The 19,330-nt window shown below is 47.8% G+C and overlaps 9 non-coding genes and 3 pseudogenes across 9 annotated transcripts; all 12 read right to left on the bottom strand.

The window, feature by feature from the left end:
• Nucleotides 1-1,069: 1,069 nt before the first annotated feature.
• On the bottom strand, nt 1,070-1,260 carry LOC142261607 (U2 spliceosomal RNA). Its single transcript, XR_012729203.1, has one exon. It is a non-coding gene; the product is annotated as a U2 spliceosomal RNA (small nuclear RNA).
• A 1,387-nt stretch (nt 1,261-2,647) lies between these two features.
• Nucleotides 2,648-2,841, bottom strand: LOC142261552 (U2 spliceosomal RNA). The gene has a single exon (XR_012729171.1). It is a non-coding gene; the product is annotated as a U2 spliceosomal RNA (small nuclear RNA).
• Nucleotides 2,842-5,030: 2,189 nt separating this feature from the next.
• On the bottom strand, nt 5,031-5,223 carry LOC142261545 (U2 spliceosomal RNA). Its single transcript, XR_012729165.1, has one exon. It is a non-coding gene; the product is annotated as a U2 spliceosomal RNA (small nuclear RNA).
• A 688-nt stretch (nt 5,224-5,911) lies between these two features.
• LOC142261593 (U2 spliceosomal RNA) lies at nt 5,912-6,038 on the bottom strand (annotated as a pseudogene).
• Nucleotides 6,039-7,425: 1,387 nt separating this feature from the next.
• Nucleotides 7,426-7,616, bottom strand: LOC142261606 (U2 spliceosomal RNA). The gene has a single exon (XR_012729202.1). It is a non-coding gene; the product is annotated as a U2 spliceosomal RNA (small nuclear RNA).
• A 1,387-nt stretch (nt 7,617-9,003) lies between these two features.
• On the bottom strand, nt 9,004-9,196 carry LOC142261544 (U2 spliceosomal RNA). Its single transcript, XR_012729164.1, has one exon. It is a non-coding gene; the product is annotated as a U2 spliceosomal RNA (small nuclear RNA).
• Nucleotides 9,197-9,939: 743 nt separating this feature from the next.
• Nucleotides 9,940-10,081, bottom strand: LOC142261598 (U2 spliceosomal RNA; annotated as a pseudogene).
• Nucleotides 10,082-11,468: 1,387 nt separating this feature from the next.
• Nucleotides 11,469-11,659, bottom strand: LOC142261604 (U2 spliceosomal RNA). Its single transcript, XR_012729201.1, has one exon. It is a non-coding gene; the product is annotated as a U2 spliceosomal RNA (small nuclear RNA).
• Nucleotides 11,660-13,046: 1,387 nt separating this feature from the next.
• Nucleotides 13,047-13,237, bottom strand: LOC142261532 (U2 spliceosomal RNA). Its single transcript, XR_012729158.1, has one exon. It is a non-coding gene; the product is annotated as a U2 spliceosomal RNA (small nuclear RNA).
• A 1,387-nt stretch (nt 13,238-14,624) lies between these two features.
• On the bottom strand, nt 14,625-14,815 carry LOC142261603 (U2 spliceosomal RNA). The gene has a single exon (XR_012729200.1). It is a non-coding gene; the product is annotated as a U2 spliceosomal RNA (small nuclear RNA).
• Nucleotides 14,816-16,202: 1,387 nt separating this feature from the next.
• On the bottom strand, nt 16,203-16,393 carry LOC142261602 (U2 spliceosomal RNA). The gene has a single exon (XR_012729199.1). It is a non-coding gene; the product is annotated as a U2 spliceosomal RNA (small nuclear RNA).
• A 1,387-nt stretch (nt 16,394-17,780) lies between these two features.
• LOC142261540 (U2 spliceosomal RNA) lies at nt 17,781-17,983 on the bottom strand (annotated as a pseudogene).
• Between the last annotated feature and the right edge of the window lie 1,347 nt (nt 17,984-19,330).

Genomic DNA, 19,330 nt, shown 5'->3' with positions numbered 1-19,330 from the left:
CCTTACCCGTAGAAAGCCCTTTCATCATCCCCAAACCCTAATCTTTTCCCTTTCCTTCCCAGCCCCCAAACCCTGCCCTCTGTACCTTTCTCACCACCCGCTTCCCTTCTCCTGTCATCCCCCTACCACCCGGGAAAAAAAGAGATTGCCCCCTCCTTCCACTAGCCCACCCTCCCACCCAAAGAACAACTTCTTCTGCGCAGCTTGTTTTCTAGGCAGCAGCGCTATTGTGATGTCATCGGGGGGCATTGTGACAAGCCGCCAGTGTTCCGTCTCTTCATGTTGTGCACAGTTCAAACGGAAAATACATCAACAGGCAGACTACAGAAAAGCTTACTATCAAAGGTTAGAGGGGGGCTTTCTCAGAGGGCTTTTTACAGTTTTTCTATTCCCAATTAGCCGTTTAAGTGTACTTATTGAAAGTAGTAATTCTTTCATAGGCCGCCCTTTCTTAGTATTTGACGTTCCTTATATTGCGGTATGAGGCTTCGCAGTAGGTTGCAAACATTCATCACCCATGACTGTCCCCAATTGAGCTCAGAAGCTCAATGTCTATCATGACCTCTCTTTTAGAATGTCCAAGAGCAAGCAAACTATTCCTCCAGGAGAGGGCGCCAACAGACTACTAAAGAGATCATCATTACTCAAAGAAAACCCCAAAAACCAATGCATGATAGGAATAAACAGGTAACTTTCTTTGGAGTGGAAGCGGAGAGATCGCACCAGATGCCAATTCTAGATGTTATCACACCTGTGGTCACTGCAGCAGCAAGTGAATCCACTTTGTCCAAAAGGGATCTATTCCATTCAATTGCAAATGATCTAGATAAGACAGAGAACTGCAGCACGGGGACATAGCCGAGTTGGTCAGGTTGAGTGGTGATGAGTTTGCTATTTGGATGAATAAAGAAAGTCAAAAGTGTGAAAGATAAAAAACAAAAGGAGGAAGTGTGAAAAGTGAATGGGCCAAATTGAGGTGCATATGAAGACGTATGCTTTCTTCCAATTCATTAAATCGGGCTAATATGAATCAGGTGAATTGAGTTCTGCTTTTGGAAACTGGGTTAAGAAGGGGTGCACCGTTCCTGGAGGTACTGCAATACCAGGTCAATGCGTGGAGTGGACAGAGCAAGCTCTTTTTCCATCTCCCTGTTCTAAAAATCCATTTAATATATGGTCCCCAGATAGGGGACGTATCAGATATTAAACTGATAAGAACAGATACTACACTTGATCTTAGCCAAAAGGCCGAGAAGCGATAACCAGAATTGGTTTGGGCCTCGAGTGGCACCCTGGCCTATGCCGGACACATCTTAGGGAGAGAGAGCGAGAGGGAGACAAACCCACGCCTACACAAGACATTTTGTCACCCAAGCCAACCCTTGAAAAGGCTGCTTTGCAGAGCCAAAACAAGAAGAATGGTGCGTTTTGCAGCCGCCGCCCACTGCAATGAATCTGAATAACTCCTCCTTTAGGGCGCAAGCAACTCCCCTCCCCCTTGCAGTCTTTCCAATTCACGATACAAAAAGACGGACAGGACAGGTTGCCTGACTTTCCGTCACTGCCACCCTTTGCCATCCTTACCCGTAGAAAGCCCTTTCATCATCCCCAAACCCTAATCTTTTCCCTTTCCTTCCCAGCCCCCAAACCCTGCCCTCTGTACCTTTCTCACCACCCGCTTCCCTTCTCCTGTCATCCCCCTACCACCCGGGAAAAAAAGAGATTGCCCCCTCCTTCCACTAGCCCACCCTCCCACCCAAAGAACAACTTCTTCTGCGCAGCTTGTTTTCTAGGCAGCAGCGCTATTGTGATGTCATCGGGGGGCATTGTGACAAGCCGCCAGTGTTCCGTCTCTTCATGTTGTGCACAGTTCAAACGGAAAATACATCAACAGGCAGACTACAGAAAAGCTTACTATCAAAGGTTAGAGGGGGGCTTTCTCAGAGGGCTTTTTACAGTTTTTCTATTCCCAATTAGCCGTTTAAGTGTACTTATTGAAAGTAGTAATTCTTTCATAGGCCGCCCTTTCTTAGTATTTGACGTTCCTTATATTGCGGTATGAGGCTTCGCAGTAGGTTGCAAACATTCATCACCCATGACTGTCCCCAATTGAGCTCAGAAGCTCAATGTCTATCATGACCTCTCTTTTAGAATGTCCAAGAGCAAGCAAACTATTCCTCCAGGAGAGGGCGCCAACAGACTACTAAAGAGATCATCATTACTCAAAGAAAACCCCAAAAACCAATGCATGATAGGAATAAACAGGTAACTTTCTTTGGAGTGGAAGCGGAGAGATCGCACCAGATGCCAATTCTAGATGTTATCACACCTGTGGTCACTGCAGCAGCAGGTGAATCCACTTTGTCCAAAAGGGATCTATTCCATTCAATTGCAAATGATCTAGATAAGACAGAGAACTGCAGCACGGGGACATAGCCGAGTTGGTCAGGTTGAGTGGTGATGAGTTTGCTATTTGGATGAATAAAGAAAGTCAAAAGTGTGAAAGATAAAAAACAAAAGGAGGAAGTGTGAAAAGTGAATGGGCCAAATTGAGGTGCATATGAAGACGTATGCTTTCTTCCAATTCATTAAATCGGGCTAATATGAATCAGGTGAATTGAGTTCTGCTTTTGGAAACTGGGTTAAGAAGGGGTGCACCGTTCCTGGAGGTACTGCAATACCAGGTCAATGCGTGGAGTGGACAGAGCAAGCTCTTTTTCCATCTCCCTGTTCTAAAAATCCATTTAATATATGGTCCCCAGATAGGGGACGTATCAGATATTAAACTGATAAGAACAGATTTTTTGATTTAATGAAGCTTTCCAAAGCACCACAAAAAATGCATGACCGAAGTCACACCAAAAACAGTGCAAAGGCTAGGATTCGTGTGGACCCCACCGTGAGGAGAGGGTCCCCAAAAATCAACCCCGTCCCTCCGAGCCAGAAGGCCACAGCAAGGGTCAGGGATCTTCGGTGCTCCCCCAAGCCGAAGCCTGGTTGAGCCTTGTCGTTGCTCCCAGCGTCCACCCAGGCATCTTACCCAAGTGGAGTAGAGAGCTACTAGTTGTTGGTTTCGCAGCCGAAACTGCCCGGACCGTCAACCGGTGTTGGTTTCTCAGCCCAAGGCTAACCGGACCTCCAACCGGGTGTTGGTTTCTCAGCCGAAGCTGACCCAGACCTCCAACCGGGTGTTGGTTTCTCAGCCGAAGCTGACCCAGACCTCCAACCGGGTGTTAGTTTCTCAGCCCAAAGCTGACCAGACCTCCGACCGGGATTATAAAAATTTCCCTTCCTAGCCAGAAGGCCGGGATAGGGTAATATGCTCAAAAAGTATGAAAAGGCAAGGTACGGTGTGCTACAGAGCCCAAGGCTTGCCGGGGTCCCAAGCCAGCAAGCTCAGACTCACTCCAGGGTCGTCAGTCCTGGGGCACGTTGTACCATAGCCCCCCACCCTTACTCAGTCTAATAGCCTCGATCCTGGTAGGGCCATGTTTTCCTCTAGATGAATATACTATCCACCCAGAGTACTAGCAAGCGCAACCTTCCAGTGTGCATTGTATCATTGTACTAAGGTGGCCTGGAGCTTAAACCACCTCTTCGAACAACACTACACTTGATCTTAGCCAAAAGGCCAAGAAGCGATAACCAGAATTGGTTTGGGCCTCGAGTGGCACCCTGGCCTATGCCGGACACATCTTAGGGAGAGAGAGCGAGAGGGAGACAAACCCACGCCTACACAAGACATTTTGTCACCCAAGCCAACCCTTGAAAAGGCTGCTTTGCAGAGCCAAAACAAGAAGAATGGTGCGTTTTGCAGCCGCCGCCCACTGCAATGAATCTGAATAACTCCTCCTTTAGGGCGCAAGCAACTCCCCTCCCCCTTGCAGTCTTTCCAATTCACGATACAAAAAGACGGACAGGACAGGTTGCCTGACTTTCCGTCACTGCCACCCTTTGCCATCCTTACCCGTAGAAAGCCCTTTCATCATCCCCAAACCCTAATCTTTTCCCTTTCCTTCCCAGCCCCCAAACCCTGCCCTCTGTACCTTTCTCACCACCCGCTTCCCTTCTCCTGTCATCCCCCTACCACCCGGGAAAAAAAGAGATTGCCCCCTCCTTCCACTAGCCCACCCTCCCACCCAAAGAACAACTTCTTCTGCGCAGCTTGTTTTCTAGGCAGCAGCGCTATTGTGATGTCATCGGGGGGCATTGTGACAAGCCGCCAGTGTTCCGTCTCTTCATGTTGTGCACAGTTCAAACGGAAAATACATCAACAGGCAGACTACAGAAAAGCTTACTATCAAAGGTTAGAGGGGGGCTTTCTCAGAGGGCTTTTTACAGTTTTTCTATTCCCAATTAGCCGTTTAAGTGTACTTATTGAAAGTAGTAATTCTTTCATAGGCCGCCCTTTCTTAGTATTTGACGTTCCTTATATTGCGGTATGAGGCTTCGCAGTAGGTTGCAAACATTCATCACCCATGACTGTCCCCAATTGAGCTCAGAAGCTCAATGTCTATCATGACCTCTCTTTTAGAATGTCCAAGAGCAAGCAAACTATTCCTCCAGGAGAGGGCGCCAACAGACTACTAAAGAGATCATCATTACTCAAAGAAAACCCCAAAAACCAATGCATGATAGGAATAAACAGGTAACTTTCTTTGGAGTGGAAGCGGAGAGATCGCACCAGATGCCAATTCTAGATGTTATCACACCTGTGGTCACTGCAGCAGCAGGTGAATCCACTTTGTCCAAAAGGGATCTATTCCATTCAATTGCAAATGATCTAGATAAGACAGAGAACTGCAGCACGGGGACATAGCCGAGTTGGTCAGGTTGAGTGGTGATGAGTTTGCTATTTGGATGAATAAAGAAAGTCAAAAGTGTGAAAGATAAAAAACAAAAGGAGGAAGTGTGAAAAGTGAATGGGCCAAATTGAGGTGCATATGAAGACGTATGCTTTCTTCCAATTCATTAAATCGGGCTAATATGAATCAGGTGAATTGAGTTCTGCTTTTGGAAACTGGGTTAAGAAGGGGTGCACCGTTCCTGGAGGTACTGCAATACCAGGTCAATGCGTGGAGTGGACAGAGCAAGCTCTTTTTCCATCTCCCTGTTCTAAAAATCCATTTAATATATGGTCCCCAGATAGGGGACGTATCAGATATTAAACTGATAAGAACAGATTTTTGATTTAATGAAGCTTTCCAAAGCACCGCAAAAAATGCATGACCGAAGTCACACCAAAAACAGTGCAAAGGCTAGGATTCGTGTGGACCCCTCCGTGAGGAGAGGGTCCCCAAAAATCAACCCCGTTCCTCCGAGCCAGAAGGCCACAGCAAGGGTCAGGGATCTTCGGTGCTCCCCCAAGCCGAAGCCTGGTTGAGCCTTGTCGTTGCTCCCAGCGTCCACCCAGGCATCTTACCCAAGTGGAGTAGAGAGCTACTAGTTGTTGGTTTCGCAGCCGAAACTGCCCGGACCGTCAACCGGTGTTGGTTTCTCAGCCCAAGGCTAACCGGACCTCCAACCGGGTGTTGGTTTCTCAGCCGAAGCTGACCCGGACCTCCAACCGGGTGTTGGTTTCTCAGCCGAAGCTGACCCGGACCTCCAACCGGGTGTTGGTTTCTCAGCCGAAGCTGACCCGGACCTCCAACCGGGTGTTGGTTTCTCAGCCCAAAGCTGAACGGACCTCCGACCATGATTATAAAAATTTCCCTTCCTAGCCAGAAGGCCGGGATAGAGCAATATGCTCAGAAAGTATGAAAGGGCAAGGTACGGTGTGCTACAGAGCCCAAGGCTCGCCGGGGTCCCAAGCCAGCAAGCTCAGACTCACTCCAGGGTCGTCAATCCTGGGGCACATTGCACCATAGCCCCCACACTTACTCAGTCTAATAGCCTCGATCCTGGTAGGGCCATGTTTTCCTCTAGATGAATATACTATACATCAAGAGTACTAGCAAGCGCAACCTTCCAGTGTGCATTGCATCTGCCGAGCCTCACAGATACTACACTTGATCTTAGCCAAAAGGCCAAGAAGCGATAACCAGAATTGGTTTGGGCCTCGAGTGGCACCCTGGCCTATGCCGGACACATCTTAGGGAGAGAGAGCGAGAGGGAGACAAACCCACGCCTACACAAGACATTTTGTCACCCAAGCCAACCCTTGAAAAGGCTGCTTTGCAGAGCCAAAACAAGAAGAATGGTGCGTTTTGCAGCCGCCGCCCACTGCAATGAATCTGAATAACTCCTCCTTTAGGGCGCAAGCAACTCCCCTCCCCCTTGCAGTCTTTCCAATTCACGATACAAAAAGACGGACAGGACAGGTTGCCTGACTTTCCGTCACTGCCACCCTTTGCCATCCTTACCCGTAGAAAGCCCTTTCATCATCCCCAAACCCTAATCTTTTCCCTTTCCTTCCCAGCCCCCAAACCCTGCCCTCTGTACCTTTCTCACCACCCGCTTCCCTTCTCCTGTCATCCCCCTACCACCCGGGAAAAAAAGAGATTGCCCCCTCCTTCCACTAGCCCACCCTCCCACCCAAAGAACAACTTCTTCTGCGCAGCTTGTTTTCTAGGCAGCAGCGCTATTGTGATGTCATCGGGGGGCATTGTGACAAGCCGCCAGTGTTCCGTCTCTTCATGTTGTGCACAGTTCAAACGGAAAATACATCAACAGGCAGACTACAGAAAAGCTTACTATCAAAGGTTAGAGGGGGGCTTTCTCAGAGGGCTTTTTACAGTTTTTCTATTCCCAATTAGCCGTTTAAGTGTACTTATTGAAAGTAGTAATTCTTTCATAGGCCGCCCTTTCTTAGTATTTGACGTTCCTTATATTGCGGTATGAGGCTTCGCAGTAGGTTGCAAACATTCATCACCCATGACTGTCCCCAATTGAGCTCAGAAGCTCAATGTCTATCATGACCTCTCTTTTAGAATGTCCAAGAGCAAGCAAACTATTCCTCCAGGAGAGGGCGCCAACAGACTACTAAAGAGATCATCATTACTCAAAGAAAACCCCAAAAACCAATGCATGATAGGAATAAACAGGTAACTTTCTTTGGAGTGGAAGCGGAGAGATCGCACCAGATGCCAATTCTAGATGTTATCACACCTGTGGTCACTGCAGCAGCAGGTGAATCCACTTTGTCCAAAAGGGATCTATTCCATTCAATTGCAAATGATCTAGATAAGACAGAGAACTGCAGCACGGGGACATAGCCGAGTTGGTCAGGTTGAGTGGTGATGAGTTTGCTATTTGGATGAATAAAGAAAGTCAAAAGTGTGAAAGATAAAAAACAAAAGGAGGAAGTGTGAAAAGTGAATGGGCCAAATTGAGGTGCATATGAAGACGTATGCTTTCTTCCAATTCATTAAATCGGGCTAATATGAATCAGGTGAATTGAGTTCTGCTTTTGGAAACTGGGTTAAGAAGGGGTGCACCGTTCCTGGAGGTACTGCAATACCAGGTCAATGCGTGGAGTGGACAGAGCAAGCTCTTTTTCCATCTCCCTGTTCTAAAAATCCATTTAATATATGGTCCCCAGATAGGGGACGTATCAGATATTAAACTGATAAGAACAGATACTACACTTGATCTTAGCCAAAAGGCCGAGAAGCGATAACCAGAATTGGTTTGGGCCTCGAGTGGCACCCTGGCCTATGCCGGACACATCTTAGGGAGAGAGAGCGAGAGGGAGACAAACCCACGCCTACACAAGACATTTTGTCACCCAAGCCAACCCTTGAAAAGGCTGCTTTGCAGAGCCAAAACAAGAAGAATGGTGCGTTTTGCAGCCGCCGCCCACTGCAATGAATCTGAATAACTCCTCCTTTAGGGCGCAAGCAACTCCCCTCCCCCTTGCAGTCTTTCCAATTCACGATACAAAAAGACGGACAGGACAGGTTGCCTGACTTTCCGTCACTGCCACCCTTTGCCATCCTTACCCGTAGAAAGCCCTTTCATCATCCCCAAACCCTAATCTTTTCCCTTTCCTTCCCAGCCCCCAAACCCTGCCCTCTGTACCTTTCTCACCACCCGCTTCCCTTCTCCTGTCATCCCCCTACCACCCGGGAAAAAAAGAGATTGCCCCCTCCTTCCACTAGCCCACCCTCCCACCCAAAGAACAACTTCTTCTGCGCAGCTTGTTTTCTAGGCAGCAGCGCTATTGTGATGTCATCGGGGGGCATTGTGACAAGCCGCCAGTGTTCCGTCTCTTCATGTTGTGCACAGTTCAAACGGAAAATACATCAACAGGCAGACTACAGAAAAGCTTACTATCAAAGGTTAGAGGGGGGCTTTCTCAGAGGGCTTTTTACAGTTTTTCTATTCCCAATTAGCCGTTTAAGTGTACTTATTGAAAGTAGTAATTCTTTCATAGGCCGCCCTTTCTTAGTATTTGACGTTCCTTATATTGCGGTATGAGGCTTCGCAGTAGGTTGCAAACATTCATCACCCATGACTGTCCCCAATTGAGCTCAGAAGCTCAATGTCTATCATGACCTCTCTTTTAGAATGTCCAAGAGCAAGCAAACTATTCCTCCAGGAGAGGGCGCCAACAGACTACTAAAGAGATCATCATTACTCAAAGAAAACCCCAAAAACCAATGCATGATAGGAATAAACAGGTAACTTTCTTTGGAGTGGAAGCGGAGAGATCGCACCAGATGCCAATTCTAGATGTTATCACACCTGTGGTCACTGCAGCAGCAGGTGAATCCACTTTGTCCAAAAGGGATCTATTCCATTCAATTGCAAATGATCTAGATAAGACAGAGAACTGCAGCACGGGGACATAGCCGAGTTGGTCAGGTTGAGTGGTGATGAGTTTGCTATTTGGATGAATAAAGAAAGTCAAAAGTGTGAAAGATAAAAAACAAAAGGAGGAAGTGTGAAAAGTGAATGGGCCAAATTGAGGTGCATATGAAGACGTATGCTTTCTTCCAATTCATTAAATCGGGCTAATATGAATCAGGTGAATTGAGTTCTGCTTTTGGAAACTGGGTTAAGAAGGGGTGCACCGTTCCTGGAGGTACTGCAATACCAGGTCAATGCGTGGAGTGGACAGAGCAAGCTCTTTTTCCATCTCCCTGTTCTAAAAATCCATTTAATATATGGTCCCCAGATAGGGGACGTATCAGATATTAAACTGATAAGAACAGATTTTTGATTTAATGAAGCTTTCCAAAGCACCGCAAAAAATGCATGACCGAAGTCACACCAAAAACAGTGCAAAGGCTAGGATTCGTGTGGACCCCTCCGTGAGGAGAGGGTCCCCAAAAATCAACCCCGTCCCTCCGAGCCAGAAGGCCACAGCAAGGGTCAGGGATCTTCGGTGCTCCCCCAAGCCGAAGCCTGGTTGAGCCTTGTCGTTGCTCCCAGCGTCCACCCAGGCATCTTACCCAAGTGGAGTAGAGAGCTACTAGTTGTTGGTTTCGCAGCCGAAACTGCCCGGACCGTCAACCGGTGTTGGTTTCTCAGCCCAAGGCTAACCGGACCTCCAACCGGGTGTTGGTTTCTCAGCCGAAGCTGACCCGGACCTCCAACCGGGTGTTGGTTTCTCAGCCGAAGCTGACCCGGACCTCCAACCGGGTGTTGGTTTCTCAGCCGAAGCTGACCCGGACCTCCAACCGGGTGTTGGTTTCTCAGCCAAAGCTGACCCGGACCTCCAACCGGGTGTTGGTTTCTCAGCCCAAAGCTGAACGGACCTCCGACCATGATTATAAAAATTTCCCTTCCTAGCCAGAAGGCCGGGATAGAGCAATATGCTCAGAAAGTATGAAAGGGCAAGGTACGGTGTGCTACAGAGCCCAAGGCTCGCCGGGGTCCCAAGCCAGCAAGCTCAGACTCACTCCAGGGTCGTCAATCCTGGGGCACATTGCACCATAGCCCCCACACTTACTCAGTCTAATAGCCTCGATCCTGGTAGGGCCATGGTTTCCTCTAGATGGATATACTATCCTCCCAAAGTACTAACAAGCGCAACCTTCCAGTGTGCATTGCATCATTGTACTAAGGTGGCCGGAGCCTTAAACCACCTTTTCGAACGATACTACACTTGATCTTAGCCAAAAGGCCGAGAAGCGATAACCAGAATTGGTTTGGGCCTCGAGTGGCACCCTGGCCTATGCCGGACACATCTTAGGGAGAGAGAGCGAGAGGGAGACAAACCCACGCCTACACAAGACATTTTGTCACCCAAGCCAACCCTTGAAAAGGCTGCTTTGCAGAGCCAAAACAAGAAGAATGGTGCGTTTTGCAGCCGCCGCCCACTGCAATGAATCTGAATAACTCCTCCTTTAGGGCGCAAGCAACTCCCCTCCCCCTTGCAGTCTTTCCAATTCACGATACAAAAAGACGGACAGGACAGGTTGCCTGACTTTCCGTCACTGCCACCCTTTGCCATCCTTACCCGTAGAAAGCCCTTTCATCATCCCCAAACCCTAATCTTTTCCCTTTCCTTCCCAGCCCCCAAACCCTGCCCTCTGTACCTTTCTCACCACCCGCTTCCCTTCTCCTGTCATCCCCCTACCACCCGGGAAAAAAAGAGATTGCCCCCTCCTTCCACTAGCCCACCCTCCCACCCAAAGAACAACTTCTTCTGCGCAGCTTGTTTTCTAGGCAGCAGCGCTATTGTGATGTCATCGGGGGGCATTGTGACAAGCCGCCAGTGTTCCGTCTCTTCATGTTGTGCACAGTTCAAACGGAAAATACATCAACAGGCAGACTACAGAAAAGCTTACTATCAAAGGTTAGAGGGGGGCTTTCTCAGAGGGCTTTTTACAGTTTTTCTATTCCCAATTAGCCGTTTAAGTGTACTTATTGAAAGTAGTAATTCTTTCATAGGCCGCCCTTTCTTAGTATTTGACGTTCCTTATATTGCGGTATGAGGCTTCGCAGTAGGTTGCAAACATTCATCACCCATGACTGTCCCCAATTGAGCTCAGAAGCTCAATGTCTATCATGACCTCTCTTTTAGAATGTCCAAGAGCAAGCAAACTATTCCTCCAGGAGAGGGCGCCAACAGACTACTAAAGAGATCATCATTACTCAAAGAAAACCCCAAAAACCAATGCATGATAGGAATAAACAGGTAACTTTCTTTGGAGTGGAAGCGGAGAGATCGCACCAGATGCCAATTCTAGATGTTATCACACCTGTGGTCACTGCAGCAGCAGGTGAATCCACTTTGTCCAAAAGGGATCTATTCCATTCAATTGCAAATGATCTAGATAAGACAGAGAACTGCAGCACGGGGACATAGCCGAGTTGGTCAGGTTGAGTGGTGATGAGTTTGCTATTTGGATGAATAAAGAAAGTCAAAAGTGTGAAAGATAAAAAACAAAAGGAGGAAGTGTGAAAAGTGAATGGGCCAAATTGAGGTGCATATGAAGACGTATGCTTTCTTCCAATTCATTAAATCGGGCTAATATGAATCAGGTGAATTGAGTTCTGCTTTTGGAAACTGGGTTAAGAAGGGGTGCACCGTTCCTGGAGGTACTGCAATACCAGGTCAATGCGTGGAGTGGACAGAGCAAGCTCTTTTTCCATCTCCCTGTTCTAAAAATCCATTTAATATATGGTCCCCAGATAGGGGACGTATCAGATATTAAACTGATAAGAACAGATACTACACTTGATCTTAGCCAAAAGGCCGAGAAGCGATAACCAGAATTGGTTTGGGCCTCGAGTGGCACCCTGGCCTATGCCGGACACATCTTAGGGAGAGAGAGCGAGAGGGAGACAAACCCACGCCTACACAAGACATTTTGTCACCCAAGCCAACCCTTGAAAAGGCTGCTTTGCAGAGCCAAAACAAGAAGAATGGTGCGTTTTGCAGCCGCCGCCCACTGCAATGAATCTGAATAACTCCTCCTTTAGGGCGCAAGCAACTCCCCTCCCCCTTGCAGTCTTTCCAATTCACGATACAAAAAGACGGACAGGACAGGTTGCCTGACTTTCCGTCACTGCCACCCTTTGCCATCCTTACCCGTAGAAAGCCCTTTCATCATCCCCAAACCCTAATCTTTTCCCTTTCCTTCCCAGCCCCCAAACCCTGCCCTCTGTACCTTTCTCACCACCCGCTTCCCTTCTCCTGTCATCCCCCTACCACCCGGGAAAAAAAGAGATTGCCCCCTCCTTCCACTAGCCCACCCTCCCACCCAAAGAACAACTTCTTCTGCGCAGCTTGTTTTCTAGGCAGCAGCGCTATTGTGATGTCATCGGGGGGCATTGTGACAAGCCGCCAGTGTTCCGTCTCTTCATGTTGTGCACAGTTCAAACGGAAAATACATCAACAGGCAGACTACAGAAAAGCTTACTATCAAAGGTTAGAGGGGGGCTTTCTCAGAGGGCTTTTTACAGTTTTTCTATTCCCAATTAGCCGTTTAAGTGTACTTATTGAAAGTAGTAATTCTTTCATAGGCCGCCCTTTCTTAGTATTTGACGTTCCTTATATTGCGGTATGAGGCTTCGCAGTAGGTTGCAAACATTCATCACCCATGACTGTCCCCAATTGAGCTCAGAAGCTCAATGTCTATCATGACCTCTCTTTTAGAATGTCCAAGAGCAAGCAAACTATTCCTCCAGGAGAGGGCGCCAACAGACTACTAAAGAGATCATCATTACTCAAAGAAAACCCCAAAAACCAATGCATGATAGGAATAAACAGGTAACTTTCTTTGGAGTGGAAGCGGAGAGATCGCACCAGATGCCAATTCTAGATGTTATCACACCTGTGGTCACTGCAGCAGCAGGTGAATCCACTTTGTCCAAAAGGGATCTATTCCATTCAATTGCAAATGATCTAGATAAGACAGAGAACTGCAGCACGGGGACATAGCCGAGTTGGTCAGGTTGAGTGGTGATGAGTTTGCTATTTGGATGAATAAAGAAAGTCAAAAGTGTGAAAGATAAAAAACAAAAGGAGGAAGTGTGAAAAGTGAATGGGCCAAATTGAGGTGCATATGAAGACGTATGCTTTCTTCCAATTCATTAAATCGGGCTAATATGAATCAGGTGAATTGAGTTCTGCTTTTGGAAACTGGGTTAAGAAGGGGTGCACCGTTCCTGGAGGTACTGCAATACCAGGTCAATGCGTGGAGTGGACAGAGCAAGCTCTTTTTCCATCTCCCTGTTCTAAAAATCCATTTAATATATGGTCCTCAGATAGGGGACGTATCAGATATTAAACTGATAAGAACAGATACTACACTTGATCTTAGCCAAAAGGCCGAGAAGCGATAACCAGAATTGGTTTGGGCCTCGAGTGGCACCCTGGCCTATGCCGGACACATCTTAGGGAGAGAGAGCGAGAGGGAGACAAACCCACGCCTACACAAGACATTTTGTCACCCAAGCCAACCCTTGAAAAGGCTGCTTTGCAGAGCCAAAACAAGAAGAATGGTGCGTTTTGCAGCCGCCGCCCACTGCAATGAATCTGAATAACTCCTCCTTTAGGGCGCAAGCAACTCCCCTCCCCCTTGCAGTCTTTCCAATTCACGATACAAAAAGACGGACAGGACAGGTTGCCTGACTTTCCGTCACTGCCACCCTTTGCCATCCTTACCCGTAGAAAGCCCTTTCATCATCCCCAAACCCTAATCTTTTCCCTTTCCTTCCCAGCCCCCAAACCCTGCCCTCTGTACCTTTCTCACCACCCGCTTCCCTTCTCCTGTCATCCCCCTACCACCCGGGAAAAAAAGAGATTGCCCCCTCCTTCCACTAGCCCACCCTCCCACCCAAAGAACAACTTCTTCTGCGCAGCTTGTTTTCTAGGCAGCAGCGCTATTGTGATGTCATCGGGGGGCATTGTGACAAGCCGCCAGTGTTCCGTCTCTTCATGTTGTGCACAGTTCAAACGGAAAATACATCAACAGGCAGACTACAGAAAAGCTTACTATCAAAGGTTAGAGGGGGGCTTTCTCAGAGGGCTTTTTACAGTTTTTCTATTCCCAATTAGCCGTTTAAGTGTACTTATTGAAAGTAGTAATTCTTTCATAGGCCGCCCTTTCTTAGTATTTGACGTTCCTTATATTGCGGTATGAGGCTTCGCAGTAGGTTGCAAACATTCATCACCCATGACTGTCCCCAATTGAGCTCAGAAGCTCAATGTCTATCATGACCTCTCTTTTAGAATGTCCAAGAGCAAGCAAACTATTCCTCCAGGAGAGGGCGCCAACAGACTACTAAAGAGATCATCATTACTCAAAGAAAACCCCAAAAACCAATGCATGATAGGAATAAACAGGTAACTTTCTTTGGAGTGGAAGCGGAGAGATCGCACCAGATGCCAATTCTAGATGTTATCACACCTGTGGTCACTGCAGCAGCAGGTGAATCCACTTTGTCCAAAAGGGATCTATTCCATTCAATTGCAAATGATCTAGATAAGACAGAGAACTGCAGCACGGGGACATAGCCGAGTTGGTCAGGTTGAGTGGTGATGAGTTTGCTATTTGGATGAATAAAGAAAGTCAAAAGTGTGAAAGATAAAAAACAAAAGGAGGAAGTGTGAAAAGTGAATGGGCCAAATTGAGGTGCATATGAAGACGTATGCTTTCTTCCAATTCATTAAATCGGGCTAATATGAATCAGGTGAATTGAGTTCTGCTTTTGGAAACTGGGTTAAGAAGGGGTGCACCGTTCCTGGAGGTACTGCAATACCAGGTCAATGCGTGGAGTGGACAGAGCAAGCTCTTTTTCCATCTCCCTGTTCTAAAAATCCATTTAATATATGGTCCCCAGATAGGGGACGTATCAGATATTAAACTGATAAGAACAGATACTACACTTGATCTTAGCCAAAAGGCCGAGAAGCGATAACCAGAATTGGTTTGGGCCTCGAGTGGCACCCTGGCCTATGCCGGACACATCTTAGGGAGAGAGAGCGAGAGGGAGACAAACCCACGCCTACACAAGACATTTTGTCACCCAAGCCAACCCTTGAAAAGGCTGCTTTGCAGAGCCAAAACAAGAAGAATGGTGCGTTTTGCAGCCGCCGCCCACTGCAATGAATCTGAATAACTCCTCCTTTAGGGCGCAAGCAACTCCCCTCCCCCTTGCAGTCTTTCCAATTCACGATACAAAAAGACGGACAGGACAGGTTGCCTGACTTTCCGTCACTGCCACCCTTTGCCATCCTTACCCGTAGAAAGCCCTTTCATCATCCCCAAACCCTAATCTTTTCCCTTTCCTTCCCAGCCCCCAAACCCTGCCCTCTGTACCTTTCTCACCACCCGCTTCCCTTCTCCTGTCATCCCCCTACCACCCGGGAAAAAAAGAGATTGCCCCCTCCTTCCACTAGCCCACCCTCCCACCCAAAGAACAACTTCTTCTGCGCAGCTTGTTTTCTAGGCAGCAGCGCTATTGTGATGTCATCGGGGGGCATTGTGACAAGCCGCCAGTGTTCCGTCTCTTCATGTTGTGCACAGTTCAAACGGAAAATACATCAACAGGCAGACTACAGAAAAGCTTACTATCAAAGGTTAGAGGGGGGCTTTCTCAGAGGGCTTTTTACAGTTTTTCTATTCCCAATTAGCCGTTTAAGTGTACTTATTGAAAGTAGTAATTCTTTCATAGGCCGCCCTTTCTTAGTATTTGACGTTCCTTATATTGCGGTATGAGGCTTCGCAGTAGGTTGCAAACATTCATCACCCATGACTGTCCCCAATTGAGCTCAGAAGCTCAATGTCTATCATGACCTCTCTTTTAGAATGTCCAAGAGCAAGCAAACTATTCCTCCAGGAGAGGGCGCCAACAGACTACTAAAGAGATCATCATTACTCAAAGAAAACCCCAAAAACCAATGCATGATAGGAATAAACAGGTAACTTTCTTTGGAGTGGAAGCGGAGAGATCGCACCAGATGCCAATTCTAGATGTTATCACACCTGTGGTCACTGCAGCAGCAGGTGAATCCACTTTGTCCAAAAGGGATCTATTCCATTCAATTGCAAATGATCTAGATAAGACAGAGAACTGCAGCACGGGGACATAGCCGAGTTGGTCAGGTTGAGTGGTGATGAGTTTGCTATTTGGATGAATAAAGAAAGTCAAAAGTGTGAAAGATAAAAAACAAAAGGAGGAAGTGTGAAAAGTGAATGGGCCAAATTGAGGTGCATATGAAGACGTATGCTTTCTTCCAATTCATTAAATCGGGCTAATATGAATCAGGTGAATTGAGTTCTGCTTTTGGAAACTGGGTTAAGAAGGGGTGCACCGTTCCTGGAGGTACTGCAATACCAGGTCAATGCGTGGAGTGGACAGAGCAAGCTCTTTTTCCATCTCCCTGTTCTAAAAATCCATTTAATATATGGTCCCCAGATAGGGGACGTATCAGATATTAAACTGATAAGAACAGATACTACACTTGATCTTAGCCAAAAGGCCGAGAAGCGATAACCAGAATTGGTTTGGGCCTCGAGTGGCACCCTGGCCTATGCCGGACACATCTTAGGGAGAGAGAGCGAGAGGGAGACAAACCCACGCCTACACAAGACATTTTGTCACCCAAGCCAACCCTTGAAAAGGCTGCTTTGCAGAGCCAAAACAAGAAGAATGGTGCGTTTTGCAGCCGCCGCCCACTGCAATGAATCTGAATAACTCCTCCTTTAGGGCGCAAGCAACTCCCCTCCCCCTTGCAGTCTTTCCAATTCACGATACAAAAAGACGGACAGGACAGGTTGCCTGACTTTCCGTCACTGCCACCCTTTGCCATCCTTACCCGTAGAAAGCCCTTTCATCATCCCCAAACCCTAATCTTTTCCCTTTCCTTCCCAGCCCCCAAACCCTGCCCTCTGTACCTTTCTCACCACCCGCTTCCCTTCTCCTGTCATCCCCCTACCACCCGGGAAAAAAAGAGATTGCCCCCTCCTTCCACTAGCCCACCCTCCCACCCAAAGAACAACTTCTTCTGCGCAGCTTGTTTTCTAGGCAGCAGCGCTATTGTGATGTCATCGGGGGGCATTGTGACAAGCCGCCAGTGTTCCGTCTCTTCATGTTGTGCACAGTTCAAACGGAAAATACATCAACAGGCAGACTACAGAAAAGCTTACTATCAAAGGTTAGAGGGGGGCTTTCTCAGAGGGCTTTTTACAGTTTTTCTATTCCCAATTAGCCGTTTAAGTGTACTTATTGAAAGTAGTAATTCTTTCATAGGCCGCCCTTTCTTAGTATTTGACGTTCCTTATATTGCGGTATGAGGCTTCGCAGTAGGTTGCAAACATTCATCACCCATGACTGTCCCCAATTGAGCTCAGAAGCTCAATGTCTATCATGACCTCTCTTTTAGAATGTCCAAGAGCAAGCAAACTATTCCTCCAGGAGAGGGCGCCAACAGACTACTAAAGAGATCATCATTACTCAAAGAAAACCCCAAAAACCAATGCATGATAGGAATAAACAGGTAACTTTCTTTGGAGTGGAAGCGGAGAGATCGCACCAGATGCCAATTCTAGATGTTATCACACCTGTGGTCACTGCAGCAGCAGGTGAATCCACTTTGTCCAAAAGGGATCTATTCCATTCAATTGCAAATGATCTAGATAAGACAGAGAACTGCAGCACGGGGACATAGCCGAGTTGGTCAGGTTGAGTGGTGATGAGTTTGCTATTTGGATGAATAAAGAAAGTCAAAAGTGTGAAAGATAAAAAACAAAAGGAGGAAGTGTGAAAAGTGAATGGGCCAAATTGAGGTGCATATGAAGACGTATGCTTTCTTCCAATTCATTAAATCGGGCTAATATGAATCAGGTGAATTGAGTTCTGCTTTTGGAAACTGGGTTAAGAAGGGGTGCACCGTTCCTGGAGGTACTGCAATACCAGGTCAATGCGTGGAGTGGACAGAGCAAGCTCTTTTTCCATCTCCCTGTTCTAAAAATCCATTTAATATATGGTCCCCAGATAGGGGACGTATCAGATATTAAACTGATAAGAACAGATTTTGATTTAACAGCATCTTTATTATCATGCACTACTCACAAAAAGGTAACAAACCGTGTACAGTGCCGCAGCCCCGTACACACAGAAATATACAATCCTTCTTACATAGCCATAGAGTACGACGCACTAAACTATACATCACGCTCCTATGCTTATCCATAACACTCAAGCTGAAAGAAAAAGTTAGACAATAAATAACGACGAACCGGCGATTGGGGGATGGGGGTAGGGGAAAAGGGGGATAGGGTGGGGAAATCACAGGCCCGAAGCTTTATTGAAAGACGCACATAACGGGAAAAGGAGGGAGGGGGCATGGAAGAGGTCTAAACCTCCTCCTCGGCGCTGTCGTCCGGACTGTCCATGATGGAATAGTCTCTGAGCAGGCTGTGGATCAGCCTGCGGCAATCCTGGATAGACATCCTCTCCCTCTTCAAGATGAGCCGGTTCCTGGCGACCCAAATAGCGTCCTTAAAGCAGTTCATAAGGCGCCAAGCCTCCTGGATGGCTCCAACGGTGTGAGTCCCAGGGAAGAGTCCATAAAGTACGGAATGGTACGATAGGCTCCCTCTGGGGACGGAGTTCCTCAGGTCATCCTCCAGGGCAACCAACAGGCGCTGTGCGAAACGGCAGTCCCAAAAGGCGTGCAGCGATGTTTCCTCCACGAAGGGGCACCTTGGGCAGTACCGGGTTTTGCACAGGTTCCGGGCGTGCATGAATGACCGGACGGGCAGTCCGCCCTGTATCGCCATCCATGACAAGTCCTTGTGCCCGTTGGTCAATCCAGCCGATGACACGTTTGTCCAAACAGTCTCCAGTGTGTCGTGATGAAGTCCTGGAATGTTCTCCATTTCGTCCTTGGCTCTGATGAGTTTGTGGATAGTCTTTGGCTTCCACAAATCAGGCTTGAGTCCCTCCAGTTGGTGTTCCCTCACAAACCGAACCACGTCTCCGTAGAACCATGGCGCCGTCCAGTTGTAGGGGAAGGAGCTGTCCCACTTGTCCCAGCCTAACCGTCTCCAAAGGGGGAGCAGGAAGAAGCGAGACATGGACCCACCCGCGGAACCTCTCTTGACTCGCAGAGTTCGGCGAACGCAGTCACATACGAAGGAGGATCGCAGGAGGGTGGGGATATCGGGTACGCCCTTCCCACCCTTGCGAGGATCCTTGTACATGATGCTCCGCTTTACTCTGTCCATCTTGGATCCCCAGACAAAACGAAACACCGTCCTGGTAATGGCCCTGCACACGGTGGCAAGGGGGGGCCAGGCCTGGGCCGTGTACTGCAGCACGGGCAGTACCTCGTTACGCAGGACCAGTGCTTTGCCCTCACAGGTGAGGCGTCTGAGGCTCCACAGACCGATCCGTTGGGTGATCTTGGTCAAGCGTTCCTCCCAGG

Source organism: Anomaloglossus baeobatrachus, unplaced genomic scaffold (assembly GCF_048569485.1).
Source record: "Anomaloglossus baeobatrachus isolate aAnoBae1 unplaced genomic scaffold, aAnoBae1.hap1 Scaffold_226, whole genome shotgun sequence".
In the NCBI taxonomy this organism is placed as follows: Eukaryota; Metazoa; Chordata; class Amphibia; order Anura; family Aromobatidae; genus Anomaloglossus; species Anomaloglossus baeobatrachus.
The sequence above is the reverse complement of the archived record's forward strand: the minus strand, read 5'-3'. Positions and strand labels throughout refer to the sequence as shown.